Source organism: Mastomys coucha, unplaced genomic scaffold (genome assembly GCF_008632895.1).
Source record: "Mastomys coucha isolate ucsf_1 unplaced genomic scaffold, UCSF_Mcou_1 pScaffold20, whole genome shotgun sequence".
Taxonomy (NCBI): domain Eukaryota; kingdom Metazoa; phylum Chordata; class Mammalia; order Rodentia; family Muridae; genus Mastomys; species Mastomys coucha.
In genome coordinates this window covers 110,378,192-110,389,914 of record NW_022196903.1, presented here as the reverse complement: position 1 = coordinate 110,389,914, position 11,723 = coordinate 110,378,192, and the positions used below count along the sequence as shown (strand labels likewise).

Sequence of the window (11,723 nt, the reverse complement as noted above, 5' to 3'; positions counted from 1 at the left end):
CCAAACTAGAAGGTCTGTGGTCCCCAGTGGACACTAGGAACAAGGGCAAACCCCTAAGCACAGGACTTTGGCATAATTCCTGAAACCTGGCTTCTGACTATATCCTGTCCTTGGTTACTACCAAGCTCTCAGGCCATCCTAGCAAGAACACAAGGAGAGAATCTTCTAAAAAAAAAAAAAAAAAGAGGGGCTGGAGAGATGGCTCAGAGGTTAAGAGCACCAACTGCTCTTCCAAAGGTCCCGAGTTCAAATCCCAGGTACCACATGGTGGCTCATAACCATCTATAATGGAATTTGACGCCCTCTTCTGGTGTGTCTGAAGACAACTACAGTGTACTTACTTATAATAAATAAATCTTAAAAAATACTTACTTTAAAAAAAAGAAAGAAAGAAAGAAAGGAAGGAAGGAAGGAAGGAAGAAAGAAAGATTGAGGAGATCACAGCTGAATGGAAACCCAGCTTCCAGTGAAGGAATTTCCTGGCCAAAGAGATATCACCAGGATACTGAATGCCATGAAGTCCTGGGTCTAATTGCAGCTGAAGCAGGAAGGATGGCTGAGAGACAAGAGCATGCTCCGGTCACCACATCACCACACTCTGAGAAACAAAGCCACTGAGGCAGAGCTCCATCCAGTAGTCACTGGGACCACTGCCTATCCAGCCCCAGGAGTTAGCCATCAAAGCCAGCACCATGCTGAGAAAGCAGGGACGGGGCCTGGGCACACAGGGTGACCTAGGACTATCTAGGTCTGCTCCTCTGCCAGGATTACCCTCTTTCTTCCCATTGGACAAGGCTGTTAATACCCACCCCAGCCCCACCCCCAGCCCCACCCCCAGCCCCTCCTCTGACTGATGTAATTGATACAGTCTAGGGACCTTGATTTTAGGTTTGTTTTCTCTGCCAGTTAGAGAATTAAGAGGCAAGAAAGACCTCACAGCTGGTAGCTGCAGAGAAATCCAATGCTGCAAACAGGAGCAGATAGACTGAATCGGCAATGGAAGAAACACATTTATGCAGGGTGAGGAAACACACACAGAAGCACACAGAGAAAAAATCCCTCTGTGAAAGAAAGTGGGGCAATTGGAAAACAGAAAAACCCAGTTTCTTCTTCTTTTTTTTTTTTTACATTAAACCATTCCCATATTTTATTTGCATAATCTTTATTAAACAAAATAAGATCTTATGTTACACATTCTTACTTCTCCTAAGGGTGCAGTCCTATTCTTTAACTTTTCTGTTGGCGACCTGCAATGGCCCATGCCTCAAATGCAGCATCTTCTCAAAGGGCAAAAGCTAATGCAGTCAATTCTAGAAAGCTCAGTATATCCTGCCCACATGGAGGCTCTTGGCATTATTTGAACAAGGGCTGCTGGGGACAAAATGACAGCATGTCATTGCAGTCACCAGTGACATCCTCTGACAGCACAGCCAGTCCTCCGAGTGGACACACGCCATCACAGCAACTTGGTAGCATCATACCCAGGCCTCCAATCATCCTGGTCTTTGGTCCCGCCTCGGCCAGGACCTTAGGGGATCTCTGTATCCATAGTACAAATCTGAATGAGATCAGACACAGTATCATCAATGATTGGCTTGGTAAGGTCATCACTAAATACCCGCCACCCTCTGCAGGCAACTCGACTCCATAGACCTGCAGGGTCAGACAGAGCACGGCCACGGCTAGGTGCTGAGCCTGGAAGCGGAGGCATAGCTCCCCATGGTAGCTATCTCGCAGCAGAGCCCAAGCTGTAACAGAGATGAGGGTTCGTTGCCAGCTGTAACGATTCAGCCAGTTCTTGAGGGAAATCGAGTAGTGTAACAGGTACTTGTGTAGATTCTGGAAAGAGACTTGGAAGCGCAGAACTCGCAGCGTAAGAAGCTCACACTGTACAATGCTGTCTCATAGCTCCCAGAAGCGGGAATCCAGCTCCAACGGCTCACTGCCTGGGTTAAAGTACCTGGGCGACATGTTGATGATGTCACGAGTGTGCAAGTGTTGCTCCTTCACTTTGCCAGCCAAGTTAATGGAAAACATGGCGACCAGATAGAGGTCATATGTGTCCAGGTTGATCTTGCAGAAGAACTTAGGGTAAATGGTACATGTGGTGGCGATGAGGATGGACTGCATGCCTAGCTTGACACCTGCTTCCATGATAAACAGGGTTACTTGGAAGTGCACCCTAGCCTCTAGAGCTGGTCTCTCCTCAGCTGGCTCACTGCACTGCCATCCCTCTTGGGCAGCTGTCTGGCAGAACAGCCTCCATGAGGCCCAGCAGGCCGCTCCGGAAAGAGAAATGCTCCGGTGCGCCAAGGTCGGCTCCGGGGACCCAGTTTCTTCTTAAGGGCTAGGGTTTTAAAGTCTCTGAAAAACTTTTCCTCTCTTGATTTAGGATAGATCAGTTTGAAAAAAAGATAGGCTAATTGGTTGTCAACTGCTATGTGACATGTCCTGTTCTGTCCTCGAGCTTGTTGAGGCAGTTCATCAGTTGGGTCCTGCTGGTGGGAGACATAAGCCAACAAGGCCTTTGTTTTTAGCAACCAGGCTTTTGTCTCAATTAGACAAGGCAAGGAAGAGGCTGACCATCTTGGAAATCTGCCACTTTTATTAGCTAGCCGCGGACTCTTTCCCTACCTGTCTGCATACCAGAGAGTCCATCTAACTCCTAGTATCTCATAATGAGCACTTGGCATAATTTTGCTGATGATATGTCTCTGCCTGGTCTCCTTCATCTGTGCCAAGAGTCTAACAGGGCCTTTTCCCAGTTCCTGGAGTGGCATGCCAGGTCAGAGACACATTACGCACATGTCAGGTGCTGAGCTTCTTGGGGATTCAACCCTTATCGCTTCTTATATCCAACGACATCCAATAGCAAATAGACAGAAGGCAAACGTGTGTCTGAAGATACCTGCTTGGTTTCAAGGCAACCCCATCCAGTCCCTGCAACATCTTCCCACACCTGACAATTACACACGTCCCTCAGTGTCCAAATGTGTGTGGGCCAAACAGTTAAATCCATTTAAAAACAAACAAACAAACAAACAAACAAACAAAATCAGCGATGATTCAAGGCTCTACTGGTTTAGACCCAGGGCCAAGGAAAACACTTAATTCACTTGTATCGCATCCACAAGGTGGAAATCTCATCTCTCGGGAGGGACCCTGAAACTGTCAGGTGTAACAAGTACCAGGAATGCCCCTCATCTGCAGAGCAGTGAAGGCCTGTTCTTTCTACCCACAAAGCATTTGTTTACGAATGAAGAGCCTCAGGCAAGGAGCCTGGATCTCTGAGGCTGGCGATGATTCCTGAGCCCTGTGACAGCTGGGGAGGGGGTGCAGACGGGGGGGGGAGAGGGAGGACTGAACTCCCAGATCCCCCCTAGGAGAATCTGTCCAGATGCCTTTCCAAAGTCTCTAAACATGGGCGGGTCCTCCGTCTGATGTGACTGAGTTTTGTCTGTTGTATCAACAATGATTGATGGTGCTCTCCTTCTTTCTCAGACTGCCGTGGTGTGAATGACAAGCTGTGCAGCCACTTGGCCATAGAGCGAGCAAGCCCATGGCTTCCATAGAGCTCATCGTGCCTTGGAAGGAGGACGGTCCCCACCCTCCCCGCTTTCCCAACTCATCTCCACATCCCTGTCTTCCTCTGGTTCCCAGAGCCGCAGGCCCTGCCGCTCCTCCTGCCCATTCCCAGAGTCTTCTATCTCTTTCCTTCACACAAAGCTAGGTTCACTTCCCAAGGGATCTGAATCTCAGCCAGATCGTGAACATCTTCTACTTTCTGGAAACCAAATATAAGTGTCATTTAGAAGTGTGGCATCTGAGAAGGAATGCTGGAAGTGTGTTGAGATGCAGAGGGGCAATATCCTTAGTCTAGAAAAATCACAGAGTTCACTGTGTACTGTCCGTGAGGATCCGGGTGCTCCAGCTTTCCTAGGAAAGGCAGTGCTGCAGCCACGTGTTCATGGCATGAGGGCCTCACCACAACCGGCTGAGTCGAAGTATTCTTGTTTATAAACTGGATCAGTGGCACCTCCAGGGCACATATTGGTCACAAGTGTTGTTCGGAATGGTTAGGATGAGGCACTGGTGTGAAAATACAGAACGGAGAAGTTCAGTGTAGCTACAAACATGACTATGGGCTTCTTTGGTTGGTTGTTTGACTGGTTTTTCAAAACAGGGTTTCTCTGTGCAGTCCTGCCAGGCCTGGAACTCACTCTGCAGACCAGGCTGGCCAGGAACTCATAGAGATCCTCCAATCTCTGCCTTCCAAGGGCCAGGAATAAAGGCTGTGCACTATTACCACCAGGCAAGACATGTGACCATGTTTTAAAGATTCTGAGATATTATCATTAGGAGAGAGAAATTAGCCTAAGAAATAGATTTCAACTATAAAGTGTATTCTGAGTCTAAAGTATTTCAAGTTCTCAAATTAGAAGATCTATCATCCATTGTCAGCCTCCACCTGTTCAGCCTTCCATCTGTCTGGGAAACATGAGCTGTGCCCATGTCTATGTGCACAAGGGTAGGGCTTTATTCGACACATCTGTAGTGGAAATGTGCTCTGATCCTCACAGCTGCACACACACACAGACTGCTCTTCCCTAGCAGGCATGAGATGTGTCAACAGCTTCCATTCTGTCCTATTCTTTCTCTTCTATTTGATGCTACAATCTTCTTCATTCTTTTTTTCTTCTTCCTCCTCCTAAGTTGTTGCTCCTGACAGGATACGTGCATTATTATACAGTTCAGGTTTTCCCAGTACTTCTAAAATAACACTCATTCCATCCCAGAAGCATCCTTAAACCCTGCACCCACATCTTCTGCCTGAAGCCCCTCACCAGTGCCTGCAGCACTGTGCAAACTACAAGGACAGACTGGAAATTGTTATCAAACAGTTCTGAACTGCTCCTTACCCCTGCCTATGAAGAACAGAACTTCTACTATGGGTGTGGAACTTGCTTTCTTTGTGTCCTTTACAATATACAGTGCTGAATGTCAGCTATGAGTATTTGAACAACTTTAGATGAAATCCCAAGTGCCATGGGTACAAGTTGTCCCTGGAAAAGTCAGTTGAAGAGAAAGCACCTGATCGAATGTCCTCTGCCCCTGGAAACTCAATCCTGCAGAACTATGTGAATGCATTAGCCTCCCATTCCCCTTGGCCCCCCTGAGCAAGGCTCCTGTGCAGCATGCTGGACAGGTATGCTCTGGAAGTAAGAACTGGAAAGAGCTGGTTCTTGTTGAGCCTCAATCCCAAGTGCTGAAGCACTTGGAAGGTTCTCATGGTGGTCAAAGGGAAAACTAATGCCCTGAGGCTCAGGAATGCCCAAAAAGGTTAGTCACTCATGATTTACAAGCCCACGTGGCCCGGGACCATAGTACCGTGTTAGGAATTCCCTGGAAAGAGGGAAGGACAAGGTCAGCCTGTGGCTGCATCTGAGGCCTCCCAGACTGACCACGTCCAGTCACTCATTCTGGCCCATTTCCATGGCTACTGTTCAGAAGATGGAGGTCACTGAGAGTACAGGGCACAGCCCTCTTTGCCAGCAACCCAATAACCCAAGCTCTCAGCTACTAACCTCTACTCCTCCCTCAACTGGCCATTCTTCAGCAGACAGTAAAAGTGTCACTCTGTAGTCCTGCCCAGAAATCCAAGACGTGAGACCTATACTTGGGCAGGGCTGTGAGAAAGGCCCAGAAAATTCCAGAACGAAAGTAGAAGGAACTCTTGGTGATAGGTTCATGGTAAGAGCCAAACAGGCTCAAACAGGTGTCAGAACTCCAGTGCACTGCTTCTTGGCTGTGCCCATCTGTAGGGAAAGTGGCTTTTAGCTGCTGATTCTCCATAATACCTTCTATTGGCTCTTTCTTTTTTCCTTTTTTTTTTTTTTTAAAGATTTATTTATTGTTATATGTAAGTACACTGTAGCTGTCTTCAGGGATACCAGAAGAGGGCGTCAGATCTCACTGCGGATGGTTGTGAGCCACCATGTGGTTGCTGGAATTTGAACTCAGGATCTTTGGAAGAGGAGTCAGTGCTCTTAACTGCTGAGCCATCTCACCAGCCCCTATTGGCTTTTTCTTTTCTGCTTGACATTATCTGTGGAATCATGCCTCTCTGGGCCTCCAGCTGCATCTTATGGGTCAGATCTGTGCAGAAGCAGTGGGGGCTGACCCATGACCTGAGGGATCTGCACTTGCAATGGTGGCTAGCCCTGACCATTCAGTTACTGGCTTCAGTCTAGATTGATAGGATCTCAGCCCAGCAGTGATCCCCACTGTGGCCACATGGTTGGCAAAAGCAGTGTGCACACAGCCTGAGGAGAGAAAGGAATGCTGGGAAGGAGATACCACTGGGAAACCAGATGACTTTTTAACTAGACTTACAGGACATAGGCTACTCCAGTTCCTCTTGTGCTAGAACCCTGGGGGAAGAGCCAGATGCCAGATTCTAGAGCTGGCATGGTATGTAATTTAATTTCTGAGAAATGCTCACATGAGCTGAATTTTAGCTCAAGGAACAATTTACCAGTGTGGACATGAGTGTACAAAGAAATGCTGAATCCTGAGAGGTAGCCATTGCTGCCTTTACTGTCAAAATGAACAAAGAACATGTGTAACATGTTCAAAACCCTGCTGATTTATCAGGCATTCTTCAAAATCTCTCTCTTCAGTACTTCCTGTGTCAGCCAAAAAGATCAATTAGTCAAAAAGACAAAGACCACGGCACGGGGCAGCTAACAATACAGCAGTACATCTGGTCAGGGAGAGCTGTGAGGACCAGTGGGACGAGGCAGCTGGGCATGCTAATGGGAGGGAACATCTGTTAGGGCTCACTTGGGAGGCTAGATGGGCAGAGATGGTAGGAAGGGATGAGTCATGTCTTATGAAGGCTACAGGAGCTGACCTGTTCAGGGAGAAAAAAATCAGAGTGATTGTGACAGAGAGGGATCAAGTTAGGGATGAAAAGAGATGGTGGTACAAGCCTTTATATACAAACTTTACATACATTACTTTATATACAAACCTATATATATATGCATGCATATGGATATATGTATATATCCATATGCATATAAACCTTATATGTATACAAACCTTTATATACTTATAAACCATATATGTATACAGACCTTTATATACTTATACACTGCATAAGCCAGGAGATCACTGGAGGGTTTGAGCTGAGATACTGCGGCCTGTTGACCACTGTGGCTTCTGTTGAAAAGTGAGCCACTCAGGAGGCCAGGAACACATGTGGCTTAGGCCAAGATGGGAATGGTAAGAAGACATTGGGTTCGGGAAGTGTTTTTTCAAGTAGCTCAGTAGGTTTATTCATGAGGCAACTCAGAGTTGAAAGGTGAAACAACCAATCAGGTGGCGGTATGTCTTTGTCAGAACCTTTGGAGGGATGGAGTGGTTGTTTGCAGAAACAGGCATGGTGGGTTGTGAGAGAGGGCAGAAGTGGGTTTTGAGTTATTGTTTTGCATAGGATATTGTTTACAAGGGAAGGTATGTGTGCAGGCTTAGAGCTCGAGAGAAAGTCTGAGCTGGGGTCAGCAGTCTGGGGTGAGTGTCTTCATAGCCTGTATGGTGTTCAAGACCACAACTGGAGGGGAATTTGGTGTTGCAGAAGAACAGTCTGAGGTAGTTCTAGATGTTTTGGGATTCAGATGTCAAGAAGGAAGAGGAAGCCGCTGAGAGTCATGAGAAAGTGAAACTCTGGAGAGGATGCCGAGTCCTGATGGCTAGGCAGAAAGTCTCCTTCCAGGCGGGCACAGGGTCACATGATGCTGATGGACCAATTAAGCTGGAAACTCATAAACTGGGTTATGGTTTATATATGCTCAGTCCAGGGAGTGGTGTTACTCGAAGGTGTGGCCCTGTTGGAGTAGGTGTGTCACTGTAGGGGTGGGATTTAAGACCCTCATCTGCCTGGAAGCCAGTATTCTGCTAGCAGCCTTCAGATAAAGATGTTGAACTCTCAGCACCACCTGCACCATGCCTGCCTGGATGATACTGAACTGAACCTCTGAACCAGTAAGCCAGCACCAATTAAATGTTGTCCTTATCAGAGTTGCCTTGGTCATGGTGTCTGTTCACAGCAGAAAAACCATAACTAAGACAAACAGATTTCCTGATGTGAGTTTCCTGATGCTCTTGCCAAAGAATATCCTCGTGATGTAGCTGAAACCAAGTCAGGGGAGATAAGATGGAAGAAAGCAAATATTTACATTATGAGAGAGAGCAGAATTAAAATGTAAACATTTTTGGAGATAGGGGTTGCCAAAGGAGTATATGCAAGAAACACTGAAGTGCTTTTTATTTTTGCTTTTGTTTTTCTCTTTGTAGATTTTGTAAAATTTTATAACGTTGGCTGTGGTTTCTTATACTAGGGAATGGGTTTCACTGTGACATTTTCATATGCACCTTTCACTGTTTGTTACCATTATTCCTCTTTCCACTGCCTGTCTTCGTGCCCCCTTCACCATTCCGCTGATTCCCTTCCTCAGCCCAGAGTCCCCGTTACCATGACAACAGGTACCCCCTGTTACCATGTATTACACTAACTACTCCTGTTCCTGCCTCCCACTCCACTTAGACCTCCCCATCCTGTCTCACAGACCTTGCATAGTTTGCTTTCTATTGCTGTGATAAGCACTGTGACCAACAGCAGCTTAGAGAGGATACAGTCTGCTTCATCTTACAGTAGACAGTCCAACATGGAGAAAAATCAGGGCAAGGTCTCAAAGCAAGACAGGAACATGGAGGCAGGAGCTGAAGTAGAGACCATGCAGGAGTGCTATTTACTGTCTTGTTCTCCACGGCTCTCTACAACCCAGAAACACTTGCCCATGGGTGCTGCAGCACACAGTAGGCTCTTCCACATCACTCATTGATCAAGAATGTCCCATGGATGTACCAACAGGCCAGTGTGATGGGGGCATTTTTCTCAGTGAGGTCCCCTCTTCCTAAATGACTCTAACTTATGTCCAGTTGACAAACAAAAAACTAACCAACACAGACTCTTCTCTACTTTCATATACACAGATGTACATATATGTGTACATAGATACAAGTACAAATAAATTTAAATTATGTAATATTGTTTTTACATCTCACTTTTTTTGTTTAATGTTGTCATCTCCAGTTCTATCTAGTTCCAAAAATCATGATTTCATTATCTATAGTCAAATGCAATCCTATTGAGTGTGTCTTTTTCTATCTGTTCTTTTGTGGAAGCACCGTAGGCTGATTCACCCTATCTGGGCACTAGTGTTATTCCTACAAGAAATGTGCAAGTGTTTCTCTTTTCCAACATCATCACTGCCAACATCTGTAGTTTTCTTGTTGGGGTCAGATAGAATCTCAATGCAGTTTTAATTTACATTTCTATGATGGCTACGAGTGTCAAAGGCACTTTTTAAAGTATATCTTGGTCATTTGTATTATTTTCTTTGAGTATTATCTATGTAACTTATCCTATATGTGGGTTGAATTAGTTGAGTTTTGTTTGTTTATTTTTACTGTTTCCCTCCTGTTTAAATTTCAGAGTTATTTATAGATTCTAGATACTAATCTCTTGCCAGATGCACAGTTGTCAAGCATTTTCTCCATTCTGTGTACTATCTCACCATTCTGCTGATCGCTCCCATTACTGGGCAGAAGTTATAAAAAATAGTTTCCACGGAATTCCGCTTGTTGATTTAATGATTTGCCGGTTATTTCCTGTGCTCTTTGAGTCCTTCGGAGGAAGCTTTCACCTATGCCTGTGCATTGAAGTGGTTAGCTCAAGTTTTCCTCTAGCAATTTCAGAGTCTCAGATTAAGATCTTGGGTCTATTTTGAATTGATCTCTTTGTGTGTGTGTGTGTGTGTGTGTGTGTGTGTGTGTGTGTGCCACTGAAGAGATGTATATCTAGTTTCATTCTTTTACATGTGGGCTCTCAGTTTCCCTAGCACTGTCTGTGAGCAGTCTCTGTTGCAGCATGGGTGGTTACAACCACGTGTGTTTAATTCTAGATCCTTCCTTCTGTTCCACCAGTTGAAAAGGGTTTTTTGTTATTGATTGATTGATTTATTGATTGATTGATTGTGCTGCCATGCTGCTTTTATTACTTTGGTTCTGTTACATAATTTGAGAATAATATTGTGATGCTCGCAGTTTTGCTTTATACTTAAGACTGCTTTGGTTATTCAGGGTCCTTTGTGACTTCACATGCATTTTAGGATTGAGTTTTCCTAGTCCTGTGTAGAAAATAATTGGAATTCTGATATGGCTCGCCTTGCATCTGTAGATTTCTTTAGACACTACAGCCATTTTCATCACCTCACTGCCATCATGTATAAGTGAAGGAAGTTCTGCTGTGTTCAACTGTCTTCTTCAGTTGTTGTATTCATCGTCTTAAAGTTTCCCTTGTACAAAAGTTCACCCTCAAAATTAGGTTTATTCCCAACTTTTTCGTTTTGATGAACCGGCCAGTGATGGGGTTTGAGTCGCGCGGCGGGAAGCGTCTGCAGACACCAGGCCCAGGCAGTTCCACGTGTAAGAGGTTTAATTGGAAGGGGGTAGGGGGGTAGCAGCGCAGGAAGAGAGAGGGGAGAGAGAGAAGAAAAGAGAGAGAGATGGAGGAAAGTACCCATATATATATATATATGTATATATATATGTATATATATATATATATATATATGTCGTGACGTAGCAGTCCAGGTAAAGGTGGGAGCTGAACCTAATGGATTCTGGGAATATGGTGGCCGTTGCCCTGGCGACAGGTCTGTGGACCCGCCCACATATCTGCCGCAGGTTCTGGATGCTAACAGCCAGCCTCCCTTTTGGGGTCTGAAAGTCATCTTATAATAAAGACAATGAAGTTTCATTCTTGTTTATAGTTAAATATCTGCTTCCTAAAGCCTGGGCTGTGCCCCACCTGTAATTCTAACTACAAACAGTACTGTATTGCCTGTTCCAGGACACAGCAACTATTTTTGTTTATTTGTTTGCTTCAAAAAGTTATTATGAATACCTGTCACTGTGCCTTTGTTTCTGGAGGTTGTTGTGACAGCCAGTTATTATGACTGACTTGTTATATTATACTTCTGTAATCCCTTGAATTTGCTTGCCAAGCCCCCCATTGTAAACCCCCTACCCCTGAGCTATAAAAACCTATCTTACTCAATCGAATGCTGACCTCTTGCACCCTGCCTTAGGGAGAGACAACCCATGTGCATGAATACAAAACAATTGCTTTAATTAATCTAGCCATGATAATTTGGGTCTGTGATCTTTTTCTTCACACCTTTGGGATTAGCAACTTTTTAAAAAAAACTATTGTGAATGGGAATTTTTCCTGATTTCTTTCTCAGCAAATTCATTTTAGGTATATGGGAAGATTGCTGATTTATTTTAAATACATGTGTGTATGTTCAGGCACACACATACATGCATACATGAGTGTGGAGTTCAGAGAACAACCTGGGCTGTCATCCTTAGGAACACCATCCACTCCATTTTAGACATCGTTTCTCCATTCACTCCATTTTAGACGTCGTTTCTCACAGGCATGATTACTTTAACACCCAGAGCTACATTTACCCACTCACCATAACTGTTTTCCAGGGCTGTTTCTCATATTGGGCTGTGGCAGGGTAAATTCAATTGTAACCCTCTCCCCTCTCTTCCTCTTTCATGTCCTTCCCCCTCCCCCTCCTGGAATG

General features: G+C 45.1%; 1 long non-coding RNA gene and 1 pseudogene across 2 annotated transcripts; both read right to left on the bottom strand.

Annotated features, from left to right (window-relative positions):
* Positions 1-1,140: 1,140 nt before the first annotated feature.
* On the bottom strand, positions 1,141-3,308 carry LOC116099457 (annotated as a pseudogene). The gene has a single exon (XR_004122252.1). The product of XR_004122252.1 is annotated as a cyclin-Q-like (transcript).
* A 3,261-nt stretch (positions 3,309-6,569) lies between these two features.
* On the bottom strand, positions 6,570-11,721 carry LOC116099460. Its single transcript, XR_004122254.1, has 2 exons — positions 11,610-11,721; positions 6,570-6,913 (listed from the first exon to the last, which is right to left on the bottom strand). It is a non-coding gene; the product is annotated as an uncharacterized LOC116099460 (long non-coding RNA).
* Between the last annotated feature and the right edge of the window lie 2 nt (positions 11,722-11,723).